This window comes from Ochlerotatus camptorhynchus, unplaced genomic scaffold (genome assembly GCF_037179485.1).
Source record: "Ochlerotatus camptorhynchus isolate MF236.1 unplaced genomic scaffold, CSIRO-AGI_Acam_v1.1 ptg000244l, whole genome shotgun sequence".
Lineage (NCBI taxonomy): Eukaryota > Metazoa > Arthropoda > Insecta > Diptera > Culicidae > Ochlerotatus > Ochlerotatus camptorhynchus.
In genome coordinates, this window is record NW_027040734.1 from 2,865,497 (window position 1) to 2,879,624 (window position 14,128).

A 14,128-nucleotide genomic window follows, 5' to 3' on the forward strand; every position below is an offset into this window, starting at 1 on the left:
GAGTGCCTCCAGAAGCGTCTGTTGCCCTTCCTGCGGTCCCACGGAGGCGAGAAATTATTTTGGCCGGACCTGGCATCATACCATTACGCGCGATCGACGTTGGATTGGTACAGAGACAATAACGTTGTTTTTGTACCAAAAACCACCAACCCCCCAAATTCACCAGAGATTCGTCCGGTGGAAAGATTTTGGGTCATAATGAAGGCCAAAGTTCGAAAATTGTCCAAGGTGTTTAAGAACGAGCTGGAGTTGAAGAAAGAATGGATGAAAGTGACCAAAAAGGTTGGCTCCACCATTGCACAAAATGTAATGAGGGGTCTTAAGGGAAAGCCGCGGGCTTTCAGCTATGGAAATGAAATTGAATAAAGTAATTATGCCAAAACATAATCCATATGTATTAGTTCATTCCCTGAAAGTTTGAAGAAAATCCGACTTAAAATAAATTTTTGGCGAACACTTAAGTCTGGTGCATTTTTTTCGAAAACAGGCCTTGTTTGGTTCGTACATGAGTGTGCATATCTGGACTTATACGGACCAAAATGTTTACTGGGGACTGTCTCAGGACAGAGTCCAATAGAAAATAAATCATCGATCGGCGTAGATTCAACGAACCGGATTCGCAACCCAACAGGTATCAAGTATCCAGTAAGAACAAACAATAGTAACTCGTTCACAGGCTCCTTATTACCCCATCTTTGGTTGACAACGATATGGTAATTTCCAGTACAAGTGTACACAGCTATAAATCACCAACGTTTGTCTTATGATAATGATAAGCAATATTCCAGCACTGAATAAACAACAACTTAAATATCTTGCATAGTTATACGGCTATGGTTTGCAATCTGCTATCTCACTGCAAACAAACAACATTCGCTTCTTTCCCACCGTCGTCGAACGAAACGTCCATAACGACCATAAACCGCAATACTTACATTTCCCATCATTTCAGCTTTCTTATCACTGTGCAGTGTGCATAATAATTCTTTGTCAAACAACGACCGAAACAGCACAAAATCGAAAAATGACGTGCGAAAATAATTTCCACGAGAACACTCACAACCCGCAGCCAAGTAAGAATTGTGTGACCATGAACTTCAAATACCGAACCGAGCGATGCAATGACTGATGCTGCTCTGACTGCCCCGGGGTGCCAGACTTGACTGATGTTTTGTCTCCGGAGCTCAATGTGCTAAGCAGACTCGAGGTCGGGACAGACACCAACACAGATAACAAGGAACGTTATCAGCACTGGGTCGACCAGCACCACCACCACCATTGGAATCTACACCTACCGGTTCACGTGTCGCGCTATCAGCGTCATTCAAAACAGCAAACACTTTCATTATCACCTACCCCCTCCCTCTCTGGCTGCTATCGGAGGAGGAGATTTGCTGTGAAATGGTGTTAAAAAAAATCTCACATTCTGTGGTCCTTTAACAACTAACTGCCGGCCGGTGTTTAGAATTGATTTGCCGATGCACAGGGGAAGCTGTGGCAATCTCACCGGTATAGGGCGTTATGGATTATAGGAACCTAACGCCTCTAACGTACCGCAACTAAAGGAGCGTTTGCCCTACTAACGAAAAGTTTCTCTTTGTTTCACAATTGATTGGGGGAAAAGGTCGACCTTTGCCTATCTACCTACTCCATCCGGACATAAAGATAATCCTATTTCGATGCGATTATTACACCACCCATCGCGCAGGAGAAACTATTCAAGGTTAGAACCCTTTTCGAAATGTGGTGGGACGGCTTTCAAAAGGAAAGCGATAACGTGGACCGAGTAGTTCTTTTGTTTTAACATCATTTGGACTACAATGCGCCTCCATAAATATTCCGATACCTAGATATAAGACAATATTAGGAGCGTTTCTAATTGAAAATATATGAAAACTTTTTTCAGTGTAGTCTTAAATAAAGTGAAGCGGCGTTGTCAGATTGTTTTCAAGTTTATCGGTATCAAATCAACAGTGAGCATGCATAAGGGTCTAACTGCGATGATCGATTCTGCTACAGCTAAGGGAAGACATTTTCTGAAATTTGTCCAATACAGTAGTGCTGTAACAGGTTGTATTGGTTATCAAGAGCCGACAAAACTTCCAAAGAAAGGATAAAGAATCTCTTCTGGAGAAAGTTTAATGAAAGTTCTAAAAATCCAGGGAACTTCCAAGATTAAAATTAAGAAAAAAACTGGCGAAAACTTAACTAAACTTTCGGAGAAAATCGTAAACAAATTCCAGAAGTAGCCATTTCTAGGGGAAGCCATATGATGCATATGGAAAAACAATCTACGGAGGATGGTTTATGGAGAAACTTCCAGAGGAAGACGAAAGAAACTTCTGAGAGAATTATATTGATACATTCGGTAATTGAAGTTTAATTGAACTTCCTGGGGAAGACGGAAGGAGCTTCCTGGAGACGCTGGAAGAAACTTCTTAAGGTAGATTGCAAGAAACTTCTGAAAATAGTTGGAAGTCAGATGGTTTTCGGAACAGTCGAAATAAACTTCAAGGAAAAGTTGGCTAAACATTCCGGAAGAAATAGATTTCTTGGAGAAGTTAGCACAGCATTCCCAAAAGTTCCTTACGGGTTCTAAAGGTCCAACGAATTTCATTTATTTATTTATTTCGTCAACCAACGCCGACTAATACAAAAACATATACAGTCTTGACGTAGGATTACGTCTTTCGGCAACTTATTGCGGGTGCAATTTCAAAAAACCAAAATCGACCGCGCTACGAAAAGTGGTCAGGTTTTGACCACTTATAGCTCTATCCATAGCGGATGGATATTAATTCTAAACGAGCCAAACTATTGGAATAACATATACGAATCTGCTAAAATCAACACTTTATCAATTTTCAAAAGGTCACTATTGAAAGTTGCACGAATGTGTAACTGTTGCTTGTTTGAAAATTATCACCGATTTACTGCGAAAGCGCTTCGAATTCCCTCCGGTCTAACTGTACGGTGTTTATTCAATCGCCGCGTGCGGTTTGCATAAGCTACTGCTCGTTTCTGATGTTGTATGCGTGCGAGTGAGTAGTAAATGTCAAATGAAACGATTTTTCCCATGAGGACATTTCTAATTGGATATTTCAATGTCGATGATTTTGTAAATTGCGTTCGAGATTTTGAGATTTTTTGTTTGCCTGGAATTAAAATGTGTTTTCCCAAATCTGCGATCTTGAACATTTGTCTAATACCAGTACCAGGCTTCGGAATTAATCATTTTGTCAAGCTTCTGCATTCATATTCCATCAGATATCACTGCTGTTGTTTGCGGTGACATCTATCGGAAACTACACACAATCTGTTTTCCACAGAGGACACTGCAGTGCAAAACATGTCTGGTACCTCTATATATGCATTTAGATTATTATTCGAAGTCCCTCCTTTTTTACACATTCTGCACACAAAATAGCTCGCCCCTCACAGAATTTACCGCCGAATTTTATGTATGGGGCGGGGCATAAAGTATCTTTTGCGCAGAATATGTAAAAAAGGAGGGATTTCAAATGTTAAAGTAAATGCATATATAGAGGTACCAGACATGTTTCGTAGTTTCAGGTACTCTATTTTGTAATCTGTGAAAGGGAAATCGCAAATCGAGTGTCAACAAAATACATGGCATGTTGAGAGATTGAGGTCGTGAGAGCAAATTTTCTCTCTCAAATTTGATTTTTTTGGCTCTCTGGGAACTGGTAGTAAAGCAGGTAAAACTGTATGGGGAAAAATCATTTTTATTTAATTGTAGCTTGTTTAACAAAAATTTCCGGGAAAAAACTGAAGGACAAAGTTTAGGTTGTCGTTCACTTTTTTTGACCTGAATATGCACCCAAAGCGAATTATTCCCACTTCCCTCAATTTATATATGGGGATTTTTATCACTTTCTACCAGCGGAACAGCGCCGTTTCTGTGGAAAATTGTAAAACAAAATGATTAATTGTCAACCTCATGACGATAAACTACTTAACAAAGACAAAAAAGTCAACGTTCATCTGACAAGCACGATGCAACAAACTTCTACTTGAAAGACTGATCTACTGGGCTGTCTCTCGACGAAACATTTTCTATTCTTGTCTTTCTCCCATTTGGTCATCGCGTGACGTTTTCACGTACGTCAGACGACAAGATTGACGGACACTGTTGACATGGTTATTGACGAAAAAAGTCTGTCATGTCATTTTTCCATTCTATCGCGACAAAACTGCCACTGGTCGAGACATAACTGGAATTGTGTTGTTTTGACGGGATTTCACCTCTGACTCGAAGTAGCTTGAATCAAGATGGCGGCCATTGTTTTCAGATGATCTGTCAAATACCCTACAATATGAGTATTTTCGGTAATATGGACCAACAGGTCTGTGCCATAAAAAGGGAGAGTATTTTCGGAACGGGGTTGACGGGTAGATGCCGAGAATCTATTTCTGATGCCATTTTGTAATTCAAAATGGCAGCTCTCAGATTCTGAAAAAAACTGTCAAATATCCTACAATGTGGGTATTTTCGGAACGTGTTCGACGTGTACATCCCGAAAATATACGTCTGACACCATTTTGGAATCCAATATGGTGGCTCTCAGATCCAGGAAAACAATGCCGGAATGGAGTCAGCCATCAATTTTGCGTCTATTGTAGGGTATTTGACAGTTTTATAAAAAGCAGAGGACTGCCATGTTAGATTCCAAAATTTCGCCGGACATCGATTTTGAGCCACTATATATCGTTCCCATTTCAAAAATACCCATATTGTGGGGGTATTTAACAGTACTATCCAGTTTATCTGTAACCAGAAGCTGCCATCTTGGAATTCAACATGTAATCGGACAGTGAATTCGAAAATACCCACATTGATGAGTATTTCACAGTATTTCCAACTTTTCCTGTATCCTGTAGCTGCCATCTTGGATTTCAAGACATTCTTTTTCTGTTTCTAGACGTCATTCCGATTTCGATATCCGGTCTCTAGACGTCATTTCATTCCCAAAAATACTCATATTGAAGGGTATTTGACAGTATTTCTCTCTTTTTCTGGAACTGAAAACCATCATCTTGGATTTCAAGATGGCGTCGGACATCGATTTATGGTCTCTAGACGTCACCTTGATTCCGAAAATATAAATATTGAAGGGTATTTGACAGTATTTCCCACTTTTTCTGAAACCGGCAGCCACCATCTTGGATTTCAAAATGGTGTCGGACAGCGATTTACAAGTTTTAGACGTCATTCCGATTCCAAGAATACCCTATTGAAGGGACAAAAGGACATTTTACATTTGGTTTGCTAACGAAAGAAGAGAGTTTGCTGTGGGGTATAAAGTTGTGTTGAGCTCAGAGCCGATAGTGTGACCTATAGTACTTTGTCACAGGGAACAGTATGAGTGACATACGACTAGAATAAATAGTCGCGAATGGATGAATTCTTGATTTTGTCGTGGTGATCTTGTCGTGCGACAAGAAATTGTTGTTTGGCGAGAATTTTCCAGGATGACCATCTTTAAATATATCTTATCAATGACAAACGCGACAATTCCCATGTCTGAGTATCAGCGTGATCAAATATTAATTGCTTCCAAACTGTTCTGGAGTTATGGTCATTGTACAGTAATGACCCGCTTCGGAAGGGAAGTAAAGCCGTTGGTCTCCGGTTCATGAGTAGTGATGGGTCGATAGGTAGGGTCCAGGTGTGGGAGCTGCCTCCCTGGCGTCGGTAGTACGGAAAACAAACCAAGGAAAAAAAAAGAATGACCCGATTTTGTCAGCCCAGCTTTTGAAAATCTTCTCTAATGTCCTGCAAAGCCCATGCAGTGCTCTTATTTCTTCATCTAAAACATCCATATTGGAGATGAATGAGAAAGATTTGGAATTACTGTTATGTGAAATTTTTGAAAGATAAAAATTAGATGCGAGGAGAGGCTGACAAAATCGGGTCATTACTGTATTTTGATTTGGTGTGTCCTGATAAATAAATCTTGTACAATCTATACAAATCTAAGAATCTTTCAAAATGCGTCAATCCCAAAAATCTGTAGTCTTCTATCCAGGATTTTGAATTGGTTTCTAAGTCCAATTTTTTTCATTTAAGTATAGAATTTATGGCATGTTTAAGAATCATGAATGCTTTTAAGTATGGAATTAGGAAAGCAGTCGAAAGACACTGAAGAAGGGTGCACATTCTTAGATGAAATACGCGTCAAGGATAGGCAATTAAGAGTTTATTTACGCGGTGATGATGTTGGTTCACTCGCAACTATTTTTGAAAAAAATAAGTGTTTTCGAACGAAAGTATACCATAAGTGCTTCTGAACGTGTTTCGCAGTTGGGTGTGGTGAAATTCGTGCATTCCCGTTTGATTTTGGAAATCCGTATCACAAAATTGCCCACCGATTCCTTTTTTTGCCGTTCGACGACGACGGGTGTGCTTTCGCAAGAGTGACGTTTATTGGATCCGTTTCTTTGCACGGGTGTGTTTTTTTTTTGTAACTAGCGTAAGTGTGCCTGTATACGCCCAAGACTGGACGGGCGGTAGCTGGTGGCCGTGAACGGTTCTTGGGGAAAGCACTAGATGCGACCCTCCTCCCAGATGACCATGGCACAGGAAGTATTACAACAAAGGTAATTGCTATTAGATATTTTGCAAACAGTGACAGATAGCGGACATGAAGAACCAGTGGAGGTGCCAGGCAAAGGTGTTTATCCTAGACAAATGGTAAGTTACAAATTCTCTGTTGTCGTTGTCGTAGGCACCGTCGTAGTCGCTGTCGTTATCGCCGTCGTAGTCGTAGGCAGTACCGTTAGTATATTTAAAATTAAACATCAACCGCTGAAAATATGAATTATCGCGTATTTGTTCATTACATTCCAAGTGAAATTCGAGAACGTAATTTCATTTGAATAGCTTGTTTAACCAGGTCTTAAACAATCGTCAAGTCGGTCATAGTTTGTTATGATTGTTTGAACCATGCGTAAAGAGAAAATCGAAACATTGAACGTTGCGTGAAAGTGGATCTTAATGAAGGCCTAAGTACTCTTTCGTAGCTTTTAGTTTTAGGATTTCAAAGATCATCGGTTGCATACTGAGGAGAAAAACGCGGTCCCAGATCCTTTCACATTAAAAATGCATGGTAAGATCGCTTGTTTATCGTGTATTTTGTAAAACTTTTCGCTGTCGTCGGTGCCGGGTTTGAATAGTTATAAAAACTTGAGTAACGTTATAATGTGATATGAGAGGCTCGGTGGCCTTAGAGCAACCGTTTTTGCTTACTGAGCAGAACATCATGAGTCTAATCTCAAGCCCATCCACATTCAAGATTCGCCAATGATTAAAAAGGAGCTCGTCTGCCTAGTGGCAAACGTTTTTGCTTACTGAGCAGAAGACCGTGGGTTCAATCCCAAGCTCCTTCGCGTTATACGATTGTTAGGACATCAATTCAGCTTATCGTTTACCAAAACGAACCCTGCTGCTAACCCAATCCTCTTACCCAACATCCCTGTGATTCCTCGTGGAAGTGCAGAGGACTCCTCGGCTTCCATCAAAGCGAGTGTCACGTCAACACATTCCTACCCATCCCTTTCTTGACCTGCGTTCAGGCGCGGCTGGCGCTGGTATTGCCTAATTCGAGATCACCAGTTTACACATTGAGGATGATTGCTAGTCCCAAGCATCGTCTATTGGTTCTCTGTGTAATTACTGCTGGTCTGGCAATAACAGAGTAGCAACTGTGGGCGGTCAATCATGCTCATGCTCATGCTCAGGATTTTGAATTGGTTTCTAAGTCCAATTTTTTTTTATTTAAGTATAACATTTATGACATGTTTAAGAATCATGAATGCTTTTAAGTATGGAATTAGGAAAGCAGTCGAAAGACACTGAAGAAGGCTGCACATTCTTAGATGAAATACGCGTCAAGGATAAGCAATTAAGGTAGCGGAATTAGATAGTCGGAAATTAATAGTCCTTTTCAGGGTTACTTCCACTCACTTGCTATAAAAAAATGTTTTTCTGAATTTTGAAATCATGATACAGTATAATACTAATTAGTACTTGTAAGTTACAAGATGAGGACTTGAAGTATGTGTTTGACACATAAAATCTGTCAATATTGCTTTCAGTGCGTCACAATAAGCGATTTTACGACTCGTGAGTGCTCAATCTGAGTGAACGCTCACGAATCATAAGATCGCTTATTGTGACGCTCTGAAAGCAAAATTGACAGGTTTTATGAGTCAAACACATTCTTTAAACCCTCTTCTCGTTACTTACAAGTACAACATATCATTTTATCATCTAATGATTGCATAATTCCGAAAAATATGTTTTTATAGCAAGTGAGTGGAAGCAACCCTGGCCTTTTTTCCTTCTTTATACAGGATCCTAGACACTCTCCGGTTATGACCAGTTTGGAAATGGACACTCAATATAACCGCTAATAATGCTGATCTAGACTCTAAACAGAGCAGTGGAGATGAGGCAGGTTGTAGGGCCAGACAAAATATGCATATCTTCCAAAACATAAGCAATTAAAGTGTAATTGAAACGATATTACTCAAACCCACCCCCCAGATGCTCTTTATAAAAGATTTCGTTGAAATGGTTCGATTGGGAACTAACAATTTAAAAATATAGGTACTAAGATTCCGGTCAGATTTCATCCGAACCATCATTACACGCAATGGTTCAAACCACACCACACCGGAAGACAGTTTTATAACCCAATAATCACTTGTTGACTCGGTAGAACGCTATTGGATGGGCACGGGTCATATACATAGTCATCACCAGTTTGCCACACAAACACGCGATTCCAGCCAATTAAGTTGGAATGTAAACACGACAAAGTATTTGGCTTTTCCATTCTCCACACGTGTATTTCTCGTCCATTCGGCACGGGAGCTTCCACGGGAGATTGTTTATCGACACACGCATGTCGTTTTTATTAATCCAATTTTCGTTGATTAAAATTCGACAAACGACTGTCTAGCTTCGACGTAGATGCGTTGGATAGTTAACCAGTTGACAAATAGGGGCTTCGAGTAATAGTATAGTAGGTAAATAGTTATCTTTAAGTTCACTCTACCGCGCAGATACACTCGTTAACACAGAGCAAGCAAACGTTGTTTGTTCGGGTGCATGGGTCGGATAAGACGATAAGGATATAGTAGTTACAGGTGGAGGTACTCATCGAAGACGCGTGCAAGCTTTACACGTGATGAATAACAGCTGTTTGCCCGTGAATCAACAGCGCCGCACTAAAATGTGAAGAAGTTGTGGAAAAATAACACCAGAGGCATGGTTGGCATATTTGCACATTCTAGCTGCCCGGTCAAGCGTATCCACCGCTACTGCCTAGACCAGTGGTTCTCAAACTTTTTTTTTATTGCAAACCACTTTGAGGGATTCTAGAAGCTCGCGACCCGCCAATATTGAATACAGATGGTTTTTTTTTAATCTATAGTAAGGAGTTACACATGTGTAAAATCGACGAAAAACTCAATTTTTCAAAAATTGTCGAAATCGATTCGTTATAGTAAACACGTGTTAGTATTAGCAGTGGTGTCCCGTAACCTCACTTTTTACCTGAGCACCAACTTTCAAAACTAGATTTAATGCCATATTCATACTTCTTCTAATTTACTCGATATCGATAGACTCTCAAAACATAAACAATTATCAATATTTTGATAATTGTTTATGTTTTGAGAGTTGGTGCACAGGTAGATTGAGCTTAAGGAAACGCCACTGAGTATTAGTATTAGTAAACACGTGTTGAGGTGAAATGTTGCTGTGTGTATAATACGTCAACCACTCAGGAGCGGCCTTCCCTGTTCTTCCAGGTAAGGCAAACAGTGGTATATGTCTCGCCGAAGCCGGGCAAGATGCTATCACGAAATTGAATATTGTTCCCACGTTCCAGCCCGCTGTCGACTCAGTACAAACCTCTGCTAACACAACGCCCTCTGATGACATTGAAGATATCAACATCACTGTAAACACCGCGCCTTTCGGCACTGGGGATTTTTGTGCATATCACTCGGTTGCACTTCCTGTTTCACCAGGTAAGCTAAACAGAGGTATATGTCCCACCGAAGCCGGAAAGGATACTGCACAATCTCTGAATAGTAACCACCTATTTCAGCCTGTCCGAGAAGAGTCCACCATCTCTTTGCTTCAGTCTACTACTACCACCTGCGACGTCGAAACCCACGAAACTGGTCGCCCACGCTGTGTTATTCGTACCGACAACATCGTAAGCTTCTACTACCAGAACGTTAGGGGCCTCAGAACCAAAATAGAAGACTTCTTTCTCGCTGTCTCGGAGATGGAGTACGACATCGTTGTTCTCACAGAAACCTGGTTAAACAACGAGATCTCATCGCCTCAAATCTTTGGGCCACAGTGTCAAGTGTACCGTAAGGATCGCGATCCCATACGATCTGGTAAGACAAGAGGTGGTGGGGTACCAGTAGCTGTGCATACTCGATTGAGCTCCAGCATTTGTTCTGTCGCAGTGGATGCAGATATAGAACAGATTTGGGTAGTTATAGATGCAGGAGCTAGACATATTTACGTAGGGTCCGCTTACATTCCTCCTGATCTGGCAGGCAACGTGAACATTATTAGTAAGTTCGTTGAATCAGCTGATAGAGTTCTAAACTCGGCTCAAGAGCTGGATTTGCAAATGGTATTTGGAGATTTTAATCAACCTTCACTTGTATGGTACCCAACGCCGGATAGATTTGCCCTTACGGATCCCCACGAATCTTCGTTTCCACAATCCAGTATTGCTCTACTTGACGGAATGACAGTCCCCCCTATTCTGCGAGTCACGTGACTCTCTCTCACCGGTGAGGTGACAATTGTCACCTCACCGGTGACAGAGAGTCACGTGACTCGCAGAATAAGGGGGAGTACTTTGTTTAAAGCAGTTGATTTCGATCAAAAATGTAGGAAACGAAACCTTAGACCTTTTGTTCGTTAACGCAGACACCAGACCATTATGTGACGTCTCTGAGCCCCCTGAACCACTAACAAGCGTGGATCAATTACATCCGCCATTCCAAGTTCTACTACAGTGTTCTCCGCCCACCAGGTTTGAAGAACTAAACGACGACAGAGAGTTCAACTTCAGTAAAACTGACTTTGTCGCTCTGAATCTGGCTCTCTCTTCCATCGACTGGTCTCGACTGTATGAGTCTGTTGACGTTAATGAAGCAGTTGATGTGTTCACCATCACCTTGCACCAGTTGTTCCGTGAACATGTCCCTCCACCACGTTCTCGCCCATCACCACTATGGTCAAATAGCCATCTCCGACAACTCAAACGTGAGAGAGCAGCAGCACTGAGGAAATACTCGAGGGACAAGAACCCCTTCTCCAAGAGAAATTTCTGTGTTGCTAGTAACAGATACAAAAAGTATAATCGCTTTTTGTATGCTAGACATGTTCGTCGGCTTCAATCAGATCTCAAAGAAAACCCGAAAAGATTCTGGACGTTTGTTAACAACAAAAGAAAGGAAAATGGCCTTCCAACGAACATGTTCCTGGGAGACGAATCCTCTGACTCTATTGATGGTATATGTAACCTGTTCGCTGAAAACTTTGCAAGCGTATTTGACGAACGTATGGTGGACGAAGATCAAATAAGAATTGCTCTTTCGGATGTTCCAGCGAATGCTCTCAACTTCCGCGTAGGTGACATCGCAGATACGGATGTGCTCACAGCTCTGAGGAAAATGAAGCCTTCGCTGTCAGCTGGACCAGATGGAATTCCTGCTACCGTTCTGAAAAAATGTGCTGAGAATGTCTGTGGGCCCTTGAGATTTATCTGCAATAAATCACTTTCAGACTCTGTATTTCCCGATGGAAGGATTCGATAATGTTCCCGACGTTCAAAAAAGGAGACAAAAGAGATATCGCAAATTACCGTGGAGTAACATCATTGTGTGCTGGGTCGAAGCTGTTGGAGATACTGGTGTACAACATGCTAATTCGTGCTGCTAAGATGTACATTAGACTGATGCAAAATTTGACTTTTTCACTCCACAGTGCTTAAATGGTTTCAAATCGGGTCCTGAATAGCCTCCCAAAGTTACAGCTTATTTGGTTAGAAACAGGCTTCGCACAAGCTATTTGAAGTTTACATGTAAATTACTATGGGAAATTCCAACTTTTTGTTCATTGCCTTCTAGTCTTTTTCCATATTAAGCTACAAAACAGTTCGATAGCCACTCTTATAGAAAATATTCTCAGCTACAACTTTGCTGAAGTTCATTTCTATATAAAACGAGACAGGAAAAAGTTATTCATTATTTAAGAGATTGGTAAACTTATGACATGATTAAGCAGCTGCTCTGTGGGCAACACTGTATTTTGTAGTGTGACATAGTAGCCATGATTTTTGTGTCCTATTCAAAGCCCCAGAAACACCAATGTTGCCTGCTGAGCAGTTGATTGAGCATGATCATAAGACATCAGTGCATTGAACCATTGATAACTTTCGATCCTTGCATTTAATCAAAAAGTGGTCTTCAGCAAAGTTGTAGCTGGGAAAATTTCCTACAAGTAAAGTTGAAAGCTTTTGAAGCAGACCGATATGGTGAATTATTAGATAGACATGAACAAAAATCTTGGTTTTACAATAGTAATTCCCATACAAACTTCAAATGGTTTGTGCCATCTCAGTTTCTCACCAAATGGGTTCAAATTTTGAGAGGGTAGTCAGGATACGATATGGAATCGTTTAAGTATTGTGGAGCGAAAATTTCAAATTTTGCATCACTCTAATGTACATATCCCCGGATCAACATGGTTTTTTTTCCAGGGAGAACCACTGCCACTAACTTGATTCAGTTCACATCTAGCTGCCTTCTAAGTATGCACGATGGTCATCATTTATACGGACTTAAAAGCCGCATTCGATCGTGTCAATAACCGAATCCTGCTCGCAAAACTCGAACGTTTAGGAGTTGAAACTCGGTTTGTCAAATGGATGGAATCTTACCTTGTCTTTGCGTGAAACTTGGCACTTTTGAGTCGCACACTTTCAGCAACAGCTCAGGAGTTCCACAAGAAAGCAATCTTGGACCACTGTTATTTTCCCTGTTTTTCAACGATGTCTGCTCTCTCCTACCAGACGGGTGTAAAATCTTGTATGCAGATGATCTAAAATTGTACTTGATAATACGATCTATAGAAGACTGCCAGAAGCTTCAACAGTATATTGATCTCTTCGAAGGCTGGTGTGACAGGAATCATCTCGTTATAAGTGTGAAAAAATGTGCCGTGATATCTTTCACCCGCAATAAATCTCCAATCTGCTGGCCATACACGATTCGTGGAGAAGCATTGGAAAGAGTCACAAGCATGAGGGATCTTGGAGTGGAGCTTGATTGCAAAATGACGTTTCGGGATCATTACTCCAACATCATCGCTAGGGCTAACAGAAATCTGGGATTCATCATCCGCATTTTGAAAGAGTTTCGCGACCCGTACTGCTTCCGATCACTGTACTACTCCCTTGTACGTTCCGGGCTAGAATCTGCTTCTGTCGTGTCCTCACCACGAGGTCTGGATAAAAATGATAGAAGCAGTTCAATCACGATTCGTAAGATACGCGCTCCGGTTCCTACCTTGGAATAACCCAAACGATTTACCACCGTACGAGAGTCGCTGTCGCCTGCTAGGAATGACAACTCTGGAAAGCAGGCGAAGCCAACAGAAAGCAGTATTTGTTGCGAAGCTGCTGTTAGGAGAAATTGACGCTCCCTACATTCTCTCTCGAATAAACCTTGGTATTACACCCAGACAACTCCGTCAACGACAGATCTTGAGGCTTAACTTTCAGAGGACCGATTATGCTCAGAATAAACCTATTAGGGCAATGTGTGTTGAATTCAACCAAGTTTTTTTTATCTATTTTTTTTTTGTTTATTAATTTATTTGATAAGGCTCAACCGAATTAACTTTACAGAGCCGAGGATTCTTGGTCACTATACAATACATCTTAAAACTACAGTCAAAAGGTACAACACAATAAACACTTTATCTTCCGCTATCCAAAAAGCCCCCTCCATCAGAACTGGAGCCGCTTCCAGTGGTTTCATTGTATGGCAAATTGTTGTA

At 41.0% G+C, this 14,128-nt stretch overlaps 1 protein-coding gene across 2 annotated transcripts in view; it reads right to left on the reverse strand.

Moving 5' to 3' along the window:
- LOC135704618 (uncharacterized) overlaps nucleotides 1-14,128 on the reverse strand; it is a 238,954-nt gene that overhangs the window by 126,105 nt on the left and 98,721 nt on the right. The window contains exon 1 of one of the 2 annotated variants that reach the window (XM_065226083.1): nucleotides 936-1,140. The exons of the other annotated variant lie outside the window; for it this stretch is intronic. The gene's annotated coding sequence lies outside the window, so the exon portion shown is untranslated. Of the gene's footprint in view, nucleotides 1-935; nucleotides 1,141-14,128 lie in introns of those variants that run through there. 2 annotated transcript variants of the gene reach the window in all.